Raw genomic sequence first — 22,990 nt, forward strand, 5'->3', positions numbered from 1 at the left:
GCCTATACTAGATGATACAATGTATCCAGACCTTATACTAGATAATACAATGTATCCAGACCTTATACTAGATGATACAATGTAGCCAGACCTTATACTAGATGATACAATGTATCCAGACCTTATACTAGATGATACAATGTAGCCAGACCTTATACTAGATGATACAATGTATCCAGAGCCTAAACTAGATTATACAATGTATCCAGACCTTATACTAGATGATACAATGTATCAGTCTCGGTACCACATGAGTCTCCAAAGCTGATAACTTCTTCATCTGAAGATAGATCCGATGATACAATGTATCCAGGAGTGTGTCGGGGGTCTCTAGGGGGTCTCTCAGCCTCTGGACTGTCTCACCTTAGACTTCTCCGCTGTTTTATCCGGCCAGAAGCTCCATGCTGTCCCTCTCCTGAACTGTCCCAGTTCCTGGTCCCCGGGGGTCTCCTCTCCAGTCCCTGAGGCTTCCCTCCGGTGTGCAGACTTTCGGGGGTCCCAGGGGTTCCTCCAGGAGTCGCTGAGGCCCGGGAAGAAGTTGCGGCCGGTGCGGGTATTGGAGAGCAGCTCTGCCAGTCTGCGGGGCTGGGGGTCCTTCCTGTAAGGGGCGGGAGGGGGCTGCGAGTAACACCGAGCTGACCCCTTCCCTGCCGCTGACTCACTGCACATTCCTCTCCTCCCAGCCTGACAACCCAGAAGTCTCCAACTGTTACTGGTGTCAGTGTCACTCACAAACCGCACAGTGTGCAAGGAGAGAACACAACAGTGCGGACACGAGTATACAGCTGCCCAGTGTGCAACACACCTCACTGTACACACCTATATACCTGACTAGTGTGCAACACACCTCACTGTGCACAACTATATAAATGACAAGTGTGCAACACACCTCACTGTACACAACTATATACCTGACCAGTGTGTAACACACCTCACTGTACACAACTATATAACTGACTAGTGTGCAACACACCTCACTGTACACACCTATATACCTGACCAGTGTGTAACACACCTCACTGTACACAGCTATATACCTGACCAGTGTGTAACACACCTCACTGTGCACACCTATATACCTGACCAGTGTGTAACACACCTCACTGTGCACAACTATATAACTGACTAGTGTGCAACACACCTCACTGTGCACACCTATATACCTGACCAGTGTGTAACACACCTCACTGTGCACAACTATATAACTGACTAGTGTGCAACACACCTCACTGTACACAACTATATACCTGACCAGTGTGCAACACACCTCACTGTGCACACCTATATACCTGACCAGTGTGTAACACACCTCACTGTGCACAACTATATAACTGACTAGTGTGCAACACACCTCACTGTACACAACTATATACCTGACCAGTGTGCAACACACCTCACTGTACACAACTATATACCTGACCAGTGTGCAACACACCTCACTGTACACAACTATATACCTGACCAGTGTGCAACACACCTCACTGTACACAACTATATAACTGACTAGGGTGCAACACACCTCACTGTACACACCTATATAGCTGACTAGTGTGCAACACACCTCACTGTACACAACTATATACCTGACCAGTGTGCAACACACCTCACTGTACACAACTATATACCTGACCAGTGTGCAACACACCTCACTGTGCACACCTATATACCTGACCAGTGTGTAACACACCTCACTGTACACAACTATATAACTGACTAGGGTGCAACACACCTCACTGTACACACCTATATACCTGACTAGTGTGCAACACACCTCACTGTGCACAACTACAGTCATGTGAAAAAATTAGGACACCCTTTGAAAGCATGTGGTTTTTTGTAACATTTTTAATAATAGGTTATTTCATCTCCGTTTCAACAATACAGAGAGATTAAAGTAATCCAACTAAACAAAGAAAACTGAAGAAAAGTCTTTTCCAGATCTTCTGTAAATGTCATTCTACAAAAATGCCTATTCTAACTGAGGAAAAAGATAGGACACCCTCACATGTATTCCCTCTTAAATTGGCTCAGATCTCACACAGGTATATCACACCAGGTGCACATAATTAGTAGATCGTTACTCTGCATGTTGAATGAGGCTTGCCCTATTTAAACCTCAGACATTTAGTTTGGTGTGCTCCTGACTGTTGAAGTGAGAGTGAGCACCATGGTGAGAGCAAAAGAGCTGTCAGAGGACTTCAGAAAAAAGATTGTAGCAGCCTATGAGTCTGGGAAGGGATTTAAAAAGATCTCAAAAGATTTTGAAATCAGCCATTCCACTGTCCGGAAGATAGTCTACAAGTGGAGGGCTTTCAAAACAACTGCCAACATGCCCAGGACTGGTCGCCCCAGCAAGTTCACCCCAAGAGCAGACCGCAAGATGCTAAAAGAGGTCTCCAAAAACCCTAAAGTGTCATCTCGAGAACTACAGCAGGCTCTGGCTACTGTTGATGTAGAAGTACATGCCTCTACAATCAGAAAGAGACTGTACAAGTTTAACTTGCATGGGAGGTGTGCAAGGAGGAAACCTTTGCTTTCCAAGAGAAACATCGAGGCCACACTGACATTTGCCAGAGATAAAGTTGACAAAGACCAGGACTTCTGGAATAATGTTCTTTGGACAGATGAGTCCAAAATTGAATTATTTGGACACAACAGCAGAGGACATGTTTGGCGTAAACCAAACACAGCATTCCAAGAAAAGAACCTCATACCAACTGTGAAGCATGGAGGTGGAAGTGTCATGGTTTGGGGCTGCTTTGCTGCAGCAGGACCTGGTCAGCTCACCATCATAGAATCCACGATGAATTCTACTGTGTATCAGAAGGTGCTTGAAGAACATGTGAGACCATCAGTTAGAAAATTAAAGCTGAAGCGGAACTGGACCATGCAACATGACAATGACCCAAAACATACTAGTAAATCAACCAAAGATTGGCTGAAAAAGAAGAAATGGAGAGTCCTGGAATGGCCAAGTCAAAGTCCAGATTTGAATCCCATTGAGATGCTGTGGGGTGACTTGAAAAGGGCTGTACGTGCAAGAAACCCCTCAAACATCTCACAGCTGAAAAAGTTCTGCATTGAGGAGTGGGGTAAAATTTCCTCAGACCGATGTCGAAGACTGGTAGATGGCTACAAGAACCGTCTCACTGCAGTTATTTCAGCCAAAGGAGGTAACACTCGCTATTAGGGGCAAGGGTGTCCTATCTTTTTCCTCAGTTAGAATAGGCATTTTTGTAGAATGACATTTACAGAAGATCTTGAAAAGACTTTTCTTCAGTTTTCTTTGTTTAGTCGGATTACTTTAATCTCTCTGTATTGTTGAAACGGAGATGAAATAACCTTTTATTAAAAATGTTACAAAAAACCACATGCTTTCAAAGGGTGTCCTAATTTTTTCACATGACTGTATATAACTGACTAGTGTGCAACACACCTCACTGTACATAACTATATACCTGACCAGTGTGCAACACACCTCACTGTACACAACTATATACCTGACCAGTGTGCAACACACCTCACTGTACACACCTATATACCTGACCAATGTGCAACACACCTCACTGTACACACCTATATACCTGACCAGTTTTTAACACACATCACTTTACACACCTATATACCTGACTAGTGTGCAACACACCTCACTGTACACAACTATATAACTGACTAGTGTGCAACACACCTCACTTTACACACCTATATGCCTGACTAGTGTGCAACACACCTTACTGTACACACCTAAATACCTGAACAGTTTTTAACACACAGCACTTTACACACCTATATACCTGACTAGTGTGCAACACACCTCACTGTACACACCTATATACCTGACCAGTGTTTAACACACATCACTTTACAAACCTATATACCTGACTAGTGTGCAACACACCTCACTGTGCCCACCTATATACCTGACCAGTGTGTAACACACCTCACTGTACACAACTATATAACTGACTAGTGTGCAAAACACATCACTGTACACACCTATACACCTGAACAGTGTGCAACACACCTCACTGTACACACCTATATACCTGACTAGTGTGTAACACACCTCACTGTGCACACCTATATACCTGACCAGTGTGCAACACACCTCACTGTACACACCAATATACCTGACCAGTGTGCAACACACCTCACTGTGCACATATTTATACCTGACCAGTGTGCAACACACCTCACTGTACACACCTATATACCTGACCAGTGTGTAACACACCTCACTGTGCACATCTATATACCTGACCAGTGTGCAACACACCTCACTGTGCACATATTTATACCTGACCAGTGTGCAACACACCTCACTGTAAACACCTATATACCTGACCAGTGTGCAACACACCTCACTGTACAGACATATATAACTGACCAGTGTGTAACACACCGCACTGTGCCATCTATATAACTGACCAGTGTGCAACACACCTCACTGTGCACATCTTTATACCTGACCAGTGTGCAACACACCTCACTGTGCACACCTACATACCTGACCAGTGTGCAACACACCTCACTGTACACACCTATATACCTGACTAGTGTGCAACACACCTCACTGTGCACACCTATATACCTGACCAGTGTGTAACACACCTCACTGTACAAAACTATATACCTGACCAGTGTGCAACACACCTCACTGTACACATCTATATACCTGACTAGTGTGCAACACACCTCACTGTGCACACCTATATACCTGACCAGTGTTTAAGGCACATCACTTTACACAACTATATACCTGACCAGTGTGCAACACACCTCACTGTGCACACCTATATACCTGACCAGTGTGCAACACACCTCACTGTACACACGTATATACCTGACTAGTGTGAAACACACCTCACTGTGCACACCTATATACCTGACCAGTGTGCAACACACCTCACTGTACACACCTATATACCTGACCAGTTTTTAACACACATCACTTTACACACCTATATACCTGACTAGTGTGCAACACACCTCACTGTACACAACTATATAACTGACTAGTGTGCAACACACCTCACTTTACACACCTATATGCCTGACTAGTGTGCAACACACCTTACTGTACAGACCTAAATACCTGAACAGTTTTTAACACACATCACTTTACACACCTATATACCTGACTAGTGTGCAACACACCTCACTGTACACACCTATATACCTGACCAGTGTTTAACACACATCACTTTACAAACCTATATACCTGACTAGTGTGCAACACACCTCACTGTGCCCACCTATATACCTGACCAGTGTGTAACACACCTCACTGTACACAACTATATAACTGACTAGTGTGCAAAACACATCACTGTACACACCTATACACCTGACCAGTGTGCAACACACCTCACTGTACACACCTATATACCTGACTAGTGTGTAACACACCTCACTGTGCACACCTATATACCTGACCAGTGTGCAACACACCTCACTGTACACACCAATATACCTGACTACTGTGCAACACACCTCACTGTGCACATATTTATACCTGACCAGTGTGCAACACACCTCACTGTACACACCTATATACCTGACCAGTGTGTAACACACCTCACTGTGCACATCTATATACCTGACCAGTGTGCAACACACCTCACTGTGCACATATTTATACCTGACCAGTGTGCAACACACCTCACTGTAAACACCTATATACCTGACCAGTGTGCAACACACCTCACTGTACAGACATATATAACTGACCAGTGTGTAACACACCGCACTGTGCCATCTATATAACTGACCAGTGTGCAACACACCTCACTGTGCACATCTTTATACCTGACCAGTGTGCAACACACCTCACTGTGCACACCTACATACCTGACCAGTGTGCAACACACCTCACTGTACACACCTATATACCTGACTAGTGTGCAACACACCTCACTGTGCACACCTATATACCTGACCAGTGTGTAACACACCTCACTGTACAAAACTATATACCTGACCAGTGTGCAACACACCTCACTGTACACAACTATATACCTGACTAGTGTGCAACACACCTCACTGTGCACACCTATATACCTGACCAGTGTTTAAGGCACATCACTTTACACAACTATATACCTGACCAGTGTGCAACACACCTCACTGTGCACACCTATATACCTGTCCAGTGTGCAACACACCTCACTGTACACACGTATATACCTGACTAGTGTGCAACACACCTCACTGTGCACACCTAAATACCTGACCAGTGTGTAACACACCTCACTGTACACAACTATATACCTGACCAGTGTGCAACACACCTCACTGTACACAACTATATACCTGACCAGTGTGCAACACACCTCACTGTACACACCTATATACCTGACCAGTGTGCAACACACCTCACTGTACACACCTATATACCTGACTAGTGTGTAACACACCTCACTGTGCACACCTATATACCTGACCAGTGTGCAACACACCTCACCGTACACACCTATATACCTTACTAGTGTGTAACACACCTCACTGTGCACATTAAATACCTGACCAGTGTGCAACACACCTCACCGTACACACCTATATACCTTACTAGTGTGTAACACACCTCACTGTGCACACCTATATACCTGACCAGTGTGCAACACACCTCACTGTACACACCAATATACCTGACTAGTGTGCAACACACCTCACTGTACACAACTATATACCTGACCAGTGTGCAACACACCTCACTGTGCGCACCTATATACCTGACCAGTGTGCAACACACCTCACTGTGCACACCTATATACCTGACCAGTGTGCAACACACCTCACTGTACACACCTATATACCTGACCAGTGTGTAACACACCTCACTGTGCACAACTATATAACTGACTAGTGTGCAACACACCTCACTGTGCACACCTATATACCTGACCAGTGTGTAACACACCTCACTGTGCACAACTATATAACTGACCAGTGTGCAACACACCTCACTGTACACAACTATATACCTGACCAGTGTGCAACACACCTCACTGTGCACACCTATATACCTGACCAGTGTGTAACACACCTCACTGTGCACAACTATATAACTGACTAGTGTGCAACACACCTCACTGTACACAACTATATACCTGACCAGTGTGCAACACACCTCACTGTACACAACTATATACCTGACCAGTGTGCAACACACCTCACTGTACACAACTATATACCTGACCAGTGTGCAACACACCTCACTGTACACAACTATATAACTGACTAGGGTGCAACACACCTCACTGTACACACCAATATAGCTGACTAGTGTGCAACACACCTCACTGTGCACAACTATATATCTGACTAGTGTGCAACACACCTCACTGTACACAACTATATACCTGACCAGTGTGCAACACACCTCACTGTGCACACCTATATACCTGACCAGTGTGTAACACACCTCACTGTACACAACTATATAACTGACTAGGGTGCAACACACCTCACTGTACACACCTATATAGCTGACTAGTGTGCAACACACCTCACTGTGCACAACTATATGACTGACTAGTGTGCAACACACCTCACTGTACACATCTATATACCTGACCAGTGTGCAACACACCTCACTGTGCACACCTATATACCTGACCAGTGTGTAACACACCTCACTGTACACAACTATATAACTGACTAGGGTGCAACACACCTCACTGTACACACCTATATACCTGACTAGTGTGCAACACACCTCACTGTGCACAACTATATAACTGACTAGTGTGCAACACACCTCACTGTACATAACTATATACCTGACCAGTGTGCAACACACCTCACTGTACACAACTATATACCTGACCAGTGTGCAACACACCTCACTGTACACAACTATATACCTGACCAGTGTGCAACACACCTCACTGTACACACCTATATACCTGACCAGTGTGCAACACACCTCACTGTACACACCTATATACCTGACCAGTTTTTAACACACATCACTTTACACACCTATATACCTGACTAGTGTGCAACACACCTCACTGTACACAACTATATCACTGACTAGTGTGCAACACACCTCACTTTACACACCTATATGCCTGACTAGTGTGCAACACACCTTACTGTACACACCTAAATACCTGAACAGTTTTTAACACACATCACTTTACACACCTATATACCTGACTAGTGTGCAACACACCTCACTGTACACACCTATATACCTGACCAGTGTTTAACACACATCACTTTACAAACCTATATACCTGACTAGTGTGCAACACACCTCACTGTGCCCACCTATATACCTGACCAGTGTGTAACACACCTCACTGTACACAACTATATAACTGACTAGTGTGCAAAACACATCACTGTACAAACCTATACACCTGACCAGTGTGCAACACACCTCACTGTACACACCTATATACCTGACTAGTGTGTAACACACCTCACTGTGCACATCTATATACCTGACCAGTGTGCAACACACCTCACTGTACACACCAATATACCTGACTAGTGTGCAACACACCTCACTGTGCACATATTTATACCTGACAAGTGTGCAACTCACCTCACTGTACACACCTATATACCTGACCAGTGTGTAACACACCTCACTGTGCACATCTATATACCTGACCAGTGTGCAACACACCTCACTGTGCACATATTTATACCTGACCAGTGTGCAACACACCTCACTGTACACACCTATATACATGACCAGTGTGTAACACACCTCACTGTGCACATCTATATACCTGACCAGTGTGCAACACACCTCACTGTGCACATCTTTATACCTGACCAGTGTGCAACACACCTCACTGTGCACACCTATATACCTGACCAGTGTGCAACACACCTCACTGTACAGACCTATATACCTGACCAGTGTGTAACACACCGCACTGTGCCATCTATATAACTGACCAGTGTGCAACACACCTCACTGTGCACATCTTTATACCTGACCAGTGTGCAACACACCTCACTGTGCACACCTACATACCTGACCCGTGTGCAACACACCTCACTGTACACACCTATATACCTGACTAGTGTGCAACACACCTCACTGTACACACCTATATACCTGACCAGTGTGCAACACACCTCACTGTACACACCTATATACCTGACCAGTTTTTAACACACATCACTTTACACACCTATATACCTGACTAGTGTGCAACACACCTCACTGTACACAACTATATAACTGACTAGTGTGCAACACACCTCACTTTACACACCTATATACCTGACTAGTGTGCAACACACCTTACTGTACACACCTAAATACCTGAACAGTTTTTAACACACATCACTTTACACACCTATATACCTGACTAGTGTGCAACACACCTCACTGTACACACCTATATACCTGACCAGTGTTTAACACACATCACTTTACAAACCTATATACCTGACTAGTGTGCAACACACCTCACTGTGCCCACCTATATACCTGACCAGTGTGTAACACACCTCACTGTACACAACTATATAACTGACTAGTGTGCAAAACACATCACTGTACACACCTATACACCTGACCAGTGTGCAACACACCTCACTGTACACACCTATATACCTGACTAGTGTGTAACACACCTCACTGTGCACACCTATATACCTGACCAGTGTGCAACACACCTCACTGTACACACCAATATACCTGACTAGTGTGCAACACACCTCACTGTGCACATATTTATACCTGACCAGTGTGCAACACACCTCACTGTACACACCTATATACCTGACCAGTGTGTAACACACCTCACTGTGCACATCTATATACCTGACCAGTGTGCAACACACCTCACTGTGCACATATTTATACCTGACCAGTGTGCAACACACCTCACTGTACACACCTATATTCCTGACCAGTGTGTAACACACCTCACTGTGCACATCTATATACCTGACCAGTGTGCAACACACCTCACTGTGCACATCTTTATACCTGACCAGTGTGCAACACACCTCACTGTGCACACCTATATACCTGACCAGTGTGCAACACACCTCACTGTACAGACCTATATACCTGACCAGTGTGTAACACACCGCACTGTGCCATCTATATAACTGACCAGTGTGCAACACACCTCACTGTGCACATCTTTATACCTGACCAGTGTGCAACACACCTCACTGTGCACACCTACATACCTGACCAGTGTGCAACACACCTCACTGTACACACCTATATACCTGACTAGTGTGCAACACACCTCACTGTGCACACCTATATACCTGACCAGTGTGTAACACACCTCACTGTACAAAACTATATACCTGACCAGTGTGCAAAACACCTCACTGTACACATCTATATACCTGACTAGTGTGCAACACACCTCACTGTGCACACCTATATACCTGACCAGTGTTTAAGGCACATCACTTTACACAACTATATACCTGACCAGTGTGCAACACACCTCACTGTGCACACCTATATACCTGACCAGTGTGCAACACACCTCACTGTACACACCTATATACCTGACTAGTGTGCAACACACCTCACTGTGCACACCTATATACCTGACCAGTGTGTAACACACCTCACTGTACACAACTATATAAATGACAAGTGTGCAACACACATCACTGTACACACCTATACACCTGACCAGTGTGCAACACACCTCACTGTACACACCTATATACCTGACTAGTGTGTAACACACCTCACTGTGCACACCTATAAACCTGACCAGTGTGCAACACACCTCACCGTACACACCTATATACCTTACTAGTGTGTAACACACCTCACTGTGCACATTATATACCTGACCAGTGTGCAACACACCTCACCTTACACACCTATATACCTTACTAGTGTGTAACACACCTCACTGTGCACACCTATATAGCTGACCAGTGTGCAACACACCTCACTGTACAAACCTATATACCTGACTAGTGTGCAACACACCTCACTGTACACAACTATATACCTGACCAGTGTGCAACACACCTCACTGTGCGCACCTATATACCTGACCAGTGTGCAACACACCTCACTGTGCACACCTATATACCTGACCAGTGTGTAACACACCTCACTGTGCACAACTATATAACTGACTAGTGTGCAACACACCTCACTGTGCACACCTATATACCTGACCAGTGTGTAACACACCTCACTGTGCACAACTATATAACTGACTAGTGTGCAACACACCTCACTGTACACAACTATATACCTGACCAGTGTGCAACACACCTCACTGTGCACACCTATATACCTGACCAGTGTGTAACACACCTCACTGTGCACAACTATATAACTGACTAGTGTGCAACACACCTCACTGTACACAACTATATACCTGACCAGTGTGCAACACACCTCACTGTACACAACTATATAACTGACTAGGGTGCAACACACCTCACTGTACACACCAATATAGCTGACTAGTGTGCAACACACCTCACTGTGCACAACTATATAACTGACTAGTGTGCAACACACCTCACTGTACACAACTATATACCTGACCAGTGTGCATCACACCTCACTGTGCACACCTATATACCTGACCAGTGTGTAACACACCTCACTGTACACAACTATATAACTGACTAGGGTGCAACACACCTCACTGTACACACCTATATACCTGACTAGTGTGCAACACACCTCACTGTGCACAACTATATAACTGACTAGTGTGCAACACACCTCACTGTACATAACTATATACCTGACCAGTGTGCAACACACCTCACTGTACACAACTATATACCTGACCAGTGTGCAACACACCTCACTGTACACAACTATATACCTGACCAGTGTGCAACACACCTCACTGTACACACCTATATACCTGACCAGTGTGCAACACACCTCACTGTACACACCTATATACCTGACCAGTTTTTAACACACATCACTTTACACACCTATATACCTGACTAGTGGCAACACACCTCACTGTACACACCTATATACCTGACCAGTGTTTAACACACATCACTTTACAAACCTATATACCTGACTAGTGTGCAACACACCTCACTGTGCCCACCTATATACCTGACCAGTGTGTAACACACCTCACTGTACACAACTATATAACTGACTAGTGTGCAAAACACATCACTGTACACACCTATACACCTGACCAGTGTGCAACACACCTCACTGTACACTCCTATATACCTGACTAGTGTGTAACACACCTCACTGTGCACACCTATATACCTGACCAGTGTGCAACACACCTCACTGTACACACCAATATACCTGACTAGTGTGCAACACACCTCACTGTGCACATATTTATACCTGACCAGTGTGCAACACACCTCACTGTACACACCTATATACCTGACCAGTGTGTAACACACCTCACTGTGCACATCTATATACCTGACCAGTGTGCAACACACCTCACTGTAAACACCTATATACCTGACCAGTGTGTAACACACCTCACTGTGCACATCTATATACCTGACCAGTGTGCAACACACCTCACTGTGCACATCTTTATACCTGACCAGTGTGCAACACACCTCACTGTGCACACCTATATACCTGACCAGTGTGCAACACACCTCACTGTACAGACCTATATACCTGACCAGTGTGTAACACACCGCACTGTGCCATCTATATAACTGACCAGTGTGCAACACACCTCACTGTGCACATCTTTATACCTGACCAGTGTGCAACACACCTCACTGTGCACACCTACATACCTGACCAGTGTGCAACACACCTCACTGTACACACCTATATACCTGACTAGTGTGCAACACACCTCACTGTGCACACCTATATACCTGACCAGTGGTGAACAGATCAAAACACTGACAGAATCCATGGATGGCAGGCTTTTGAGTGTCCTTGCAAAGAAAGGAAGAAAGGTGGCTATATTGGTCACTGATTTGTTTTTGTTTTGTTTTTGAATGTCAGAAATGTATATTTGTGAATGTTGAGATGTTATATTGGTTTCACTGGTAAAAATAAATAATTGAAATGGGTATATATTTGTTTTTTGTTAAGTTGCCTAATAATTATGCACAGTAATAGTCACCTGCACACACAGATATCCCCCTAAAATAGCTAAAACTAAAAACAAACTAAAAACTACTTCCAAAAATATTCAGCTTTGATATTAATGAGTTTTTTGGGTTCATTGAGAACATGGTTGTTGTTCAATAATAAAATTAATCCTCAAAAATACAACTTGCCTAATAATTCTGCACTCCCTGTATATACCTGACTTGTGTGCAACACACCTCACTGTGCACACCTATATACCTGACCAGTGTGTAACACACCTCACTGTACACAACTATATAACTGACTAGTGTGCAACACACATCACTGTACACACCTATACACCTGACCAGTGTGCAACACACCTCACCATACACACCTATACACCTGACCAGTGTGCAACACACCTCACCATACACACCTATATACCAGACCAGTGTGCAACACACCTCACTGTACACACCTATATACCTGACCAGTGTGCAACACACCTCACTGTGCACACCTATATACCTGACCAGTGTGCAACACACCTCACTGTGCACACCTATATACCTGACCAGTGTGCAACACACCTCACTGTACACACCTATATACCTGACCAGTGTGTAACACACCTCACTGTGAACATCTATATACCTGACCAGTGTGCAACACACCTCATTGAACACATCTATATACCTGACTAGTGTGCAACACACCTTACTGTGCACATCTATATACCTAACCAGTGTGCAACACACCTCACTGTGCACACCTATATACCTGACCAGTGTGCAACACACCTCACTGTACACATCTATATACCTGACTAGTGTGCAACACACCTCACTGTGCACACCTATATACCTGACCAGTGTTTAACGCACATCACTTTACACACCTATATACCTGACCAGTGTGCAACACACCTCACTGTGCACATTATATACCTGACCAGTGTGCAACACACCTCACTGTACACACCTATATACCTGACTAGTGTGCAACACACCTCACTGTGCACACCTATATACCTGACCAGTGTGTAACACACCTCACTGTACACAAGTATTGAAGGCTGCTTGCAGCCTGTATTTGTGGGAGGGGCGCGCTTACCTCATTTAAACCCCCTCCCACAAGCAGTAAGGGCGCCCGGCTTCTTGCATTTGCAGTTTCCAGCGCCTTGACGTCACTTCCGGTCGCGGCTCTGTCGATTGTCGTCCCGTTCGTACGTCCCTGTCATCACCTCCGAAGTGCACCGTGAGTATCACCGCTGCGGCCCGGCCAGATACGCCTTGCCACCGGCACCTCGTTCTGCAGCAGCCGTCTCACCCGGCGCATCGGGGGGGGGGGAATGAACGGACATATGCGGCGGTTGCCGGTTCCGGCCTGGCGGCTGCGGCAGAGCCGCCGGAGCACCGCGCGGCACGCCAGGAGAAGAGGTTATGTGTGGGGTTGTGGGGGGGGTGGCGGCTTACGAAGCAGCGGCGGCCCGTGTACCGTCCATGACGGCGGTGTGTGTGTCAGGGGGTCAGAGATTGAGGCAGTAGGCCTGGTCTCCCTGAGTCACACACCTCGGGCCGCAAACTAATTAAGGGGTAGTGCCTGCAACAGGAGCATCAGAAGGGTTAAGGTGCCACTTCACAAGCATGCAGGTAAACCTGAGCAATGGTGCTGGGCCAGGCTGCCACACTTAAGCAGACCAGGTCATGATAAGGGTGTCGCATGCAGGTGGCTTCCAAGATCAGTCACAGTATCTCTGTCTCAAGTCCCAAGACTATGATGGTAAAAAAATAAAAAAAAAAAATAAATGGTTCCCTGAGTCACTCAGGGACGTTGGTTGCCTGATTCGCCCGGGGGCAATGGTCCCATGAGTCGCTCAGGTGCAATGGTTCCCGGAGTCGCTCGGGTGCAATGGTTCCCTGAGTCGCTCAGGTGCAATGGTTCCCTGAGTCGCTCAGGTGCAATGGTTCCCTGAGTCGCTCGGGTGCAATGGTTCCCTGAGTCGCTCAGGTGCAATGGTTCCCTGAGTCGCTCAGGTGCAATGGTTCCCTGAATCGCTCAGGTGCAATGGTTCCCTGAATCGCCCAGGTGCATGGTTCCCTGAATCGCTTAGGTGCAATGGTTCCCTGAGTCACTCAGGTGCAGCGGTTCCCGGGATCACTCAGGTGCAATGGTCCCCTGAATTCGCTCAGGTGCAATGGTTCCCTGAATTCGCTCAGGTACAATGGTTCCCTGAATTCGCTCAGGTGCAATGGTTCCCTGAATTCGCTCAGGTGCAATGGTTCCCTGAATTCGCTCAGGTGCAATGGTTCCCTGAATTCGCTCAGGTGCATTGGTTCCCTGAAATCGCCCAAGTGCATTGGTTCCCTGAAATCGCCCAAGTGCAATGGTTCCCTGAGTCGCTCAAGTGCAATGGTTCCCTGAATCGCTCAGGTGCAATGGTTCCCTGAATCGCTCAGGTGCAATGGTTCCCTGAATCGCTCAGGTGCAATGGTTCCCTGAATCGCTCAGGTGCAATGGTTCCCTGAATCGCTCAGGTGCAATGGTTCCCTGAATCGCTCAGGTGCAATGGTTCCCTGAATCGCTCAGGTGCAATGGTTCCCTGAATCGCTCAGGTGCAATGGTTCCCTGAATCGCTCAGGTGCAATGGTTCCCTGAATCGCTCAGGGGCAATGGTTCCCTGAATCGCTCAGGTGCAATGGTTCCCTGAATCGCTCAGGTGCAATGGTTCCCTGAATCGCTCAGGGGCAATGGTTCCCTGAATCGCTCAGGTGCAATGGTTCCCTGAATCGCTCAGGTGCAATGGTTCCCTGAATCGCTCAGGTGCAATGGTTCCCTGAATCGCTCAGGTGCAAGGGTGCCCGGTATCGCTCAGGTGCAAGGGTTCCCTGAATCGCTCAGGTGCAATGGTTCCCTGAATCGCTCAGGGGCAATGGTTCCTTGAATCGCTCAGGCGCAAGGGTTCCCTGAATCGCTCAGGCGCAATAGTTCCCGGAATCGCTCAGGGGCAACGGGTCCCTGAATCGCTCAGGTGTGGTTGGTTCACTGACCAGCAGGTCGCGGCCCTCACCGTGCAACGGTAAGCACGGCTTATGTTATTTATTTTGTCATAAGCAGGGCCGCACCCACCGGAGCTTCTAGCAAATCACGGTCGTTGCGCCTATTTTTTTCCGGTTCAGGTAAGATACAACCGCAAAGCGGTGCTACGACCTGTTTCCGCATTTAGCTATTCGTGGTCATAAGCTCCCGTTCATAGGTCTGCCCATACAGAAGTCTGTAGCGTGGTTCCTTTCGGTCAAGGTAAGTAGCAGGCAACGCCATTCGGTCAGGAGAACTAGTTCCCCTGTAGCTCTCGGTCGGGCTCCCGGGGGGGGGGGGGGAAAGGAAGTCTCATATGTCACCTTCATACCTCCTCCATGCAGCTTGAAGATGTCACAGGTCCCTGAGTCAGAGGAGAATCTGTCCTTGGCCGGAACCTCCGTGTCAGGCCACGCCAGCAACCCCTCCCTGAGGAGCTGGACCGTTCCGAAGTTGATAGCGGAGCTCAGACGCAGAGGGATTCACCATCCGGCCACCGCAAGGAAAGCGGAGCTGTACCGGCTCCTGATGACGACTCCATCAGGGTCAGGCGAGGAGCCTTCTCCCTCATCGATCCAGCTAACCCTCCTGCAGCTGCAGGCCACCATCGCCAGTCTGGCAGGTTCGGTGGCAGATATCCAGACTAGGATGGGGGAGTGGGAGTCCCGGCCTCCTCCAGCCCTGCCTTCTCCAGCACGGCCGGTCTTGCCATCCACATCCCAAGAGTTGACGCCAGGTACGGTCCGTGTCAGACCCCAGATTGCCCCCTCGCATTACATTCCGGAAAACCTTAAAAAGGACATCCTGGCAGGGAGGGACGTCAACCTGGCGTCCATCCTCATTGCATCACAAGACGTGTCCGAGAATAAAATCATCAACTGCGGGGAGGTCTCGGTGGTCATGCGGGCCAAGGATTCCCGCCTGAACCGGAAACTGTCGGTTCCCGAGTTCGTCCTGGCATTCAGCCTTTACCGAGATACCGTCTGCAGCGTCCAGCCACACAGACGTGAGGAGCTGGACTCCTACCTGTACCAAGTCACCGACTTAGGGTACAAGTACGGGGGAAAGAACTTCTACGATTATCACAGGTCTTTTTCAGCCAAAGCGGCAGCCGCCCTCGCCCAGTTCCAGTTCACCACGGACTGGGCGAGCCTGGACATGGAGCTATTCTGCCGGCATTTTGCTGGGTTACAGGCCCCCACGTGCGCTTCATGCCAATCCATCCAGCACACGGCCGACTGGTGCCCTAATCTTCCCACCCCGGCCCGGGAAAGCCCCCAACCAGGCCCATCTGGCGCGCAACGGCCTCAGGGTTCCACCGACAAGCTGGGCAGGCCCATCACCTTCTTAGGCCAGAGTCAGGTCTGCAACAATTTTAATGCCGGGGGCTGCGGTTTCAACAGTTGTAGAGCTCTGCATGTGTGTTCCCTCTGCTTCAGGGCCCACCCCCGCTCCAGCTGCCCGAAGAGGCAACGTAAGGGCCTATGACTATCCGACATCAACGTTGAGCTCTTGGGCATCCTGTTACGAGATCACCCGGATCGCCAGTCAGTGGAGTTCCTCATCACCGGCTTCGAGAAGGGTTTCAACACAGGACTCATTACCCTCCCGCAAAGTTCCTGGGAAGGAGGGAACCTGCAGTCAGCCTTACAGGATCCAGAGGCGGTGGCCACTCTGTTGCGAGACGAGGTCCACAAAGGGTTCCTGCTAGGCCCGTTTGAAGCCATTCCCTTTTCCGAGTGGAGGATCAACCCCATTGGTCTAGTCTCCAAACAAGCATCAAATAAAAAGCGTCTGATATACGACCTGTCTGCTCCACACATGTCGCCGATCCCTAGTCTCAACTCCCTGATCCCATCGGGGGAGTACTCAATGTCCTATTCGTCCATTGACGAGGCCATTCAGTTCATCCTGCTGGCCGGGGAGGGGGCTTGGTTGGCCAAGGCCGACATCGCGGATGCCTTCAAGCTACTCCCCATCCTTCCTCGGTTATGGCAGTACTACGGGTTGCAGTGGGCAGACAGGTTTTATTTTGCCAACCGCCTTACGTTTGGGTCTAAAAGCAGCCCGTGGTTGTTCAACAAGTTTGCCTGTGCCTTACATTGGATCCTTGTCCATCATGGGGGGATGGAAATGGTCATTCATTATTTAGATGACTTCCTAATCATCGAGAAGCCCCAGAGCCCCCCATCAGGCTTGGGGAGCTTGCTCCAGCTATTCGCCAGGCTCAAGGTCCCGGTGGCAGCCGCTAAGACAGAGGGTCCAGGCACGGGGGTTACCTTCTTGGGCATTACTCTGGACTCGGTCCGCATGGAGGCCAGCCTCCCCGCAGCCAAGTTGGCCAAGATCAAGTCCGCCGTGGCCTCCGCGGCCTCGTCTGGAGTTTTGTCCAGGCAGGAGCTCCAGTCCCTGTTAGGATTCCTCACATGTACCTTCAAAATCATGCCACAGGGGAGGTCCTTCATCTCACGGCTCCTCAATCTCCTCCCGGCTGCGCCTGACCAGGACTCCACCGTCCGGCTGGACGGTCCCGCCATGGCGGATCTTAGGATGTGGCGAACCTTCCTGACCGGGTGGAACGGCATTTCTTTGTTCGTGCCATCCCCAAACGCGGCTTCCCCCACGGTTTACACGGACGCCGCGGGCTCCCGTGGGTTCGCGGCAGTCTTCTATCCGCACTGGTTGGTCGGCGGTTGGCCGGTGGAGCTCCTGTCCGAGGCAGGGGCCATGAGGTCCTCGCCACTATTGGAGCTATACCCCATCGTGGCGGCAGCCCATGTCTGGGGTCCGCTCTGGGCAAACAAATCGGTTGTCTTGAGAACGGACAGTCAGGTTCTGGTGGAAGTGATCTCCAAGGGGAGGGCCAAAAATCTTAGGATTATGTCCATGTTGCGTAGGCTTGTCTGGCTATCCCTGAAGTGTAACTTCCACATCTTCGCGGTCCATATTCAGGGAGCGCAGAATGTGGCAGCTGACGCCCTGTCCCGCTTTAATCTCAGTACTTTCTTCCAGGAACTCCCAGAGGCGGATCCCGTCGGCGTTCCAGCTCCACCTTACAGCGCCCTCCTGTTGGACTAGAGCCCCTGGTCGCAACAGCGCAGTCATTGATCCGGCGGTCGCTAGCCACCAGCACCGCCAGGAATTACGATACCGGGTTCAGCATGTTTAGACGCTTTGCTGACACTCACCCGCAGGGGAACGTAGATGAGGTCACCTTCATCATGGCGTTCATAGCCCATTGCCACTCCCACCGCCACCTCTCATACAATACCATCAGGCTGTATTTGGCAGGCATCCAGCACCACCGGATGCTCAGCGACCCCTCTGCCAGGTCCATCTTCTCGAATCAGGCCATCAAAGCCACCCTCAGGGGCGTTCAGAAGGCCAGCACGGCAGTCCAGGTGCGCAGGCAGCCGGTCTCAGGTGAGCTTTTCCGCAGGTTATCCATAGCCCTGGATGGGCTTCCTTTTGGCCAGTTTGCAAGCATCGTCACGAAGGCAGCCATGTATCTCGGGTTTTATGGGTTCCTCAGGCCCGGGGAATTCACCTGCAACACCATCTCCCGATCGACCCTGCTAAGACGGCATCTCGCATGGCACTCCGACCACTTTGTCTTGTCCATTCCGTTCTCCAAGACCAGTCAAACCGGTCCCCCCACGGAGGTGGAATTTTACCCCTCGTTTAACTGTTGGTGTCCTATCAAGGTGCTCCAGGAGCTCCTGGCCTCACTTCAATCTCCCGCTTTGGACGGCCTGTTACTTCCAGTTCTCGGGAAGCCCCTGTCTTCCACCTTGTTCATCGCCAATATCCGCACCCTGGCCGCAGGTTTGGGTTACAACCCTAGCGCAATATCCGGGCATTCATTTCGTATAGGGGCGGCGTCGGCAGCATCCAGTCACCAGGTACCAGCACACATCATCCGTAAGATGGGTCGATGGAGATCATCCTGCTTTTCAAGGTACATCCCAAATCCACGGACGGAAGTATCCCGAGCCTTCTGTTCTTTGGCATTATAGGCCGCACAATACTTCAATAAATACTTCATACCCTGCACTTGCCGGTTCTCTTGCCCACTTATTCAGGCCTTACCTCGTCACTGGCACCGGGCACACTCCAGCCAGTCGGGTAGGGACAGGGACGGTCCATAGGCATGCCTATCCTGGCCCAAGCAGCTCCTCCCACAAGTATTGAAGGCTGCTTGCAGCCTGTATTTGTGGGAGGGGCGCGCTTACCTCATTTAAACCCCCTCCCACAAGCAGTAAGGGCGCCCGGCTTCTTGCCCTCCCTCCCTTCCCTTTCTTAAATACCTTCCTCTTGGGTGGCCCACTTATTCAGGCCTTACCTCGTCACTGGCACCGGGCACACTCCAGCCAGTCGGATAGGGACAGGGACGGTCCATAGGCATGCCTATCCTGGCCCAAGCAGCTCCTCCCACAACTATATAAATGACTAGTGTGCAACACACATCACTGTACACACCTATACACCTGACCAGTGTGCAACACACCTATATACCTGACTAGTGTGTAACACACCTCACTGTGCACACCTATATACCTGACCAGTGTGCAACACACCTCACTGTACACACCTATATACCTGACTAGTGTGCAACACACCTTATTGTGCACACCTATATACCTGACCAGTGTGTAACACACCTGACTGTACACATCTATATAATTGACTAGTGTGCAACACACCTCACTGTACACAACTATATACCTGACCATTGTGCAACACACCTCACTGTGCACACCTATATACCTGACCAGTGTGTAACACACCTCACTGTACACATCTATATACCTGACTAGTGTGCAACACACCTCACTGTGCAAACCTATATACCCGACCAGTATGTAACACACCTCACTGTACACATCTATATACCTGACCAGTGTGTAACACACCTCACACATCACTGTGTACATCCTTATACCAGACCAGTGTGTAACACACCTCTCACATCACTGTGCACATCTGCATACCTGACCAGTGTATTACACAGCACACCCACAACTGGTGCACATCTCTATACCTGACTAGTGTGTAACACACCACACACATCACTGTACACATCTGTATACCTAACCAGTGTGTAACACACCACATACATCACAGTGCATATCTGTATAGTTGACCAGTATGTAACACACCTCATATATCACTGTGCAAATCTGTATACCTGACCAGTGTGTAACACCTCATACAATACTGGTGCACATCTGTATACCTGACCAGTGTATAACACACATCACTGTACACATCTGTATACCTGACCATTGTGTAACACACCTCACACATCACTGTACACACCTATATACCTGAGCACTGTAGAACACACCTTGAACATCACTGATGCACATCTATATACCTGACTAGTGTGTAACAAACATCACTGTGCATATCTATATACCTGACCAGTGTGTAACACACCTTACACATCACTGCGCACATCTGTATAGTTGATCAGTGTGTAACACACCTCACATATCACTGTACACATCTGTATACCTGACCAGTGTGTAACATACATTACTGTGTTCATCTGTATGCCAGACCAGTGTGTAACACACCTCACACATCACTGTACACACCTATATACCTGACCAGTGTATAACACACCTCACACATCACTGTGCGCATCTGTATACCTGACCAGTGTATAACACAAGGCAGGGACAAGAGGAAGAAAAAGGAAGAGGGGATTAGTCACAGGCCCTTTTAGGAGAAAAGGGGTCTGGGATATCCTGGCAGGGTGCCAAAGGAAGGACCGTAAATAATAATTCTAGGTGTAATTAGTAACTGGGGAGGTAATAGTATATAGTCCAGATATAGTCCAGATAAGGAATATCCTATGTGGACATGGTACAGAAGTGGAAACGGAGGAAAAATAAACCTGTAAATGGCGCCAGGTACCTATGGAATAGTAGTATTATGCCACTAAATAATAACTAGTGGCTGATTATGGGATGTCTTCAATTGAAGACATCCCATAACCAGCCACCGATTATTATTTGGTGGGATAAAAATACTATTCCATAGGTACCTGGCGCCATTTACAGGTTTCTTTTTCCTCCGTTTTCACCAGTGTATAACATACCACACACATCACTGTGCACATCTGTAACTGGTTTTTAATGCACTATTTCCAATAAAAGCTGCCACTTTTTTGTACTGGAAGCTAGATTTCTGTTTCTTTGGATGATACTTCCACGCTTTGTTCCCAGCGTGTTCCGTGCTTCCTTTATTATCCAGGTGAGCGCACCCTCATCCTTTTTTGTTCTGTGGGAAGAGAGGTTCACCCACTGGAGCCTGGAGCCTTGTCTTAGGTCCAGGGTGGGTAGAAGAAGGCGAGATTCCAACCAATCTGCGGCGGTTAGTGGGGTCGGCAGTGCTTACGGTGTCAAGTGGAGTGCTTGGAGCCCTCGGGAAGCACTAGGAGCATCCTTTAACTAAGGTACCCAGTCGGGGTGCCAGGAGTTCCGTAACAGAGGTGGGAGCAGTGGGATGGCGTCCTAGTGCTACGAGAAGCAGCTCGGAGACACTGTTCGTGGATTTACAAAATTGAGGGCAACGCTTGTCCCCGTACAGCGTCGGCAGGGCGAGAGACTCCCCAGCAAGGACCAGCGATGACAGACGCGACTGGCCCTACAGATGCCCCTCCTGGGAGAGCAGCCCCTGGAGGAGTGGGTGAACGAGTTCGAGCTCCGGGTGTGACAGGAGCTGTGGCTAGAGAATGCCTACCAGGCGCTCTGGTGGTGTACCGCTCGGAATACACCTTGGATAGCGGAGCACGACAACCCGGAGGGGTATGATTACGATGGCCCTGGCCTGTTGTGGGAGGCTTTCACAGAACCGCAGTTCGGGAGCACTATGGAGACCCAA

At 48.3% G+C, this 22,990-nt stretch overlaps 1 protein-coding gene across 1 annotated transcript in view; it reads right to left on the reverse strand.

The window, feature by feature from the left end:
• IL11RA (interleukin 11 receptor subunit alpha) overlaps positions 1–643 on the reverse strand; it is a 91,445-nt gene extending 90,802 nt beyond the window's left edge. The window contains exon 1 of the mRNA XM_044275198.1: positions 364–643. The gene's annotated coding sequence lies outside the window, so the exon portion shown is untranslated. The remainder of the gene's footprint in view (positions 1–363) is intronic.
• Between the last annotated feature and the right edge of the window lie 22,347 nt (positions 644–22,990).

Source organism: Bufo gargarizans, unplaced genomic scaffold, assembly GCF_014858855.1.
Source record: "Bufo gargarizans isolate SCDJY-AF-19 unplaced genomic scaffold, ASM1485885v1 original_scaffold_962_pilon, whole genome shotgun sequence".
NCBI classification, from domain to species: domain Eukaryota; kingdom Metazoa; phylum Chordata; class Amphibia; order Anura; family Bufonidae; genus Bufo; species Bufo gargarizans.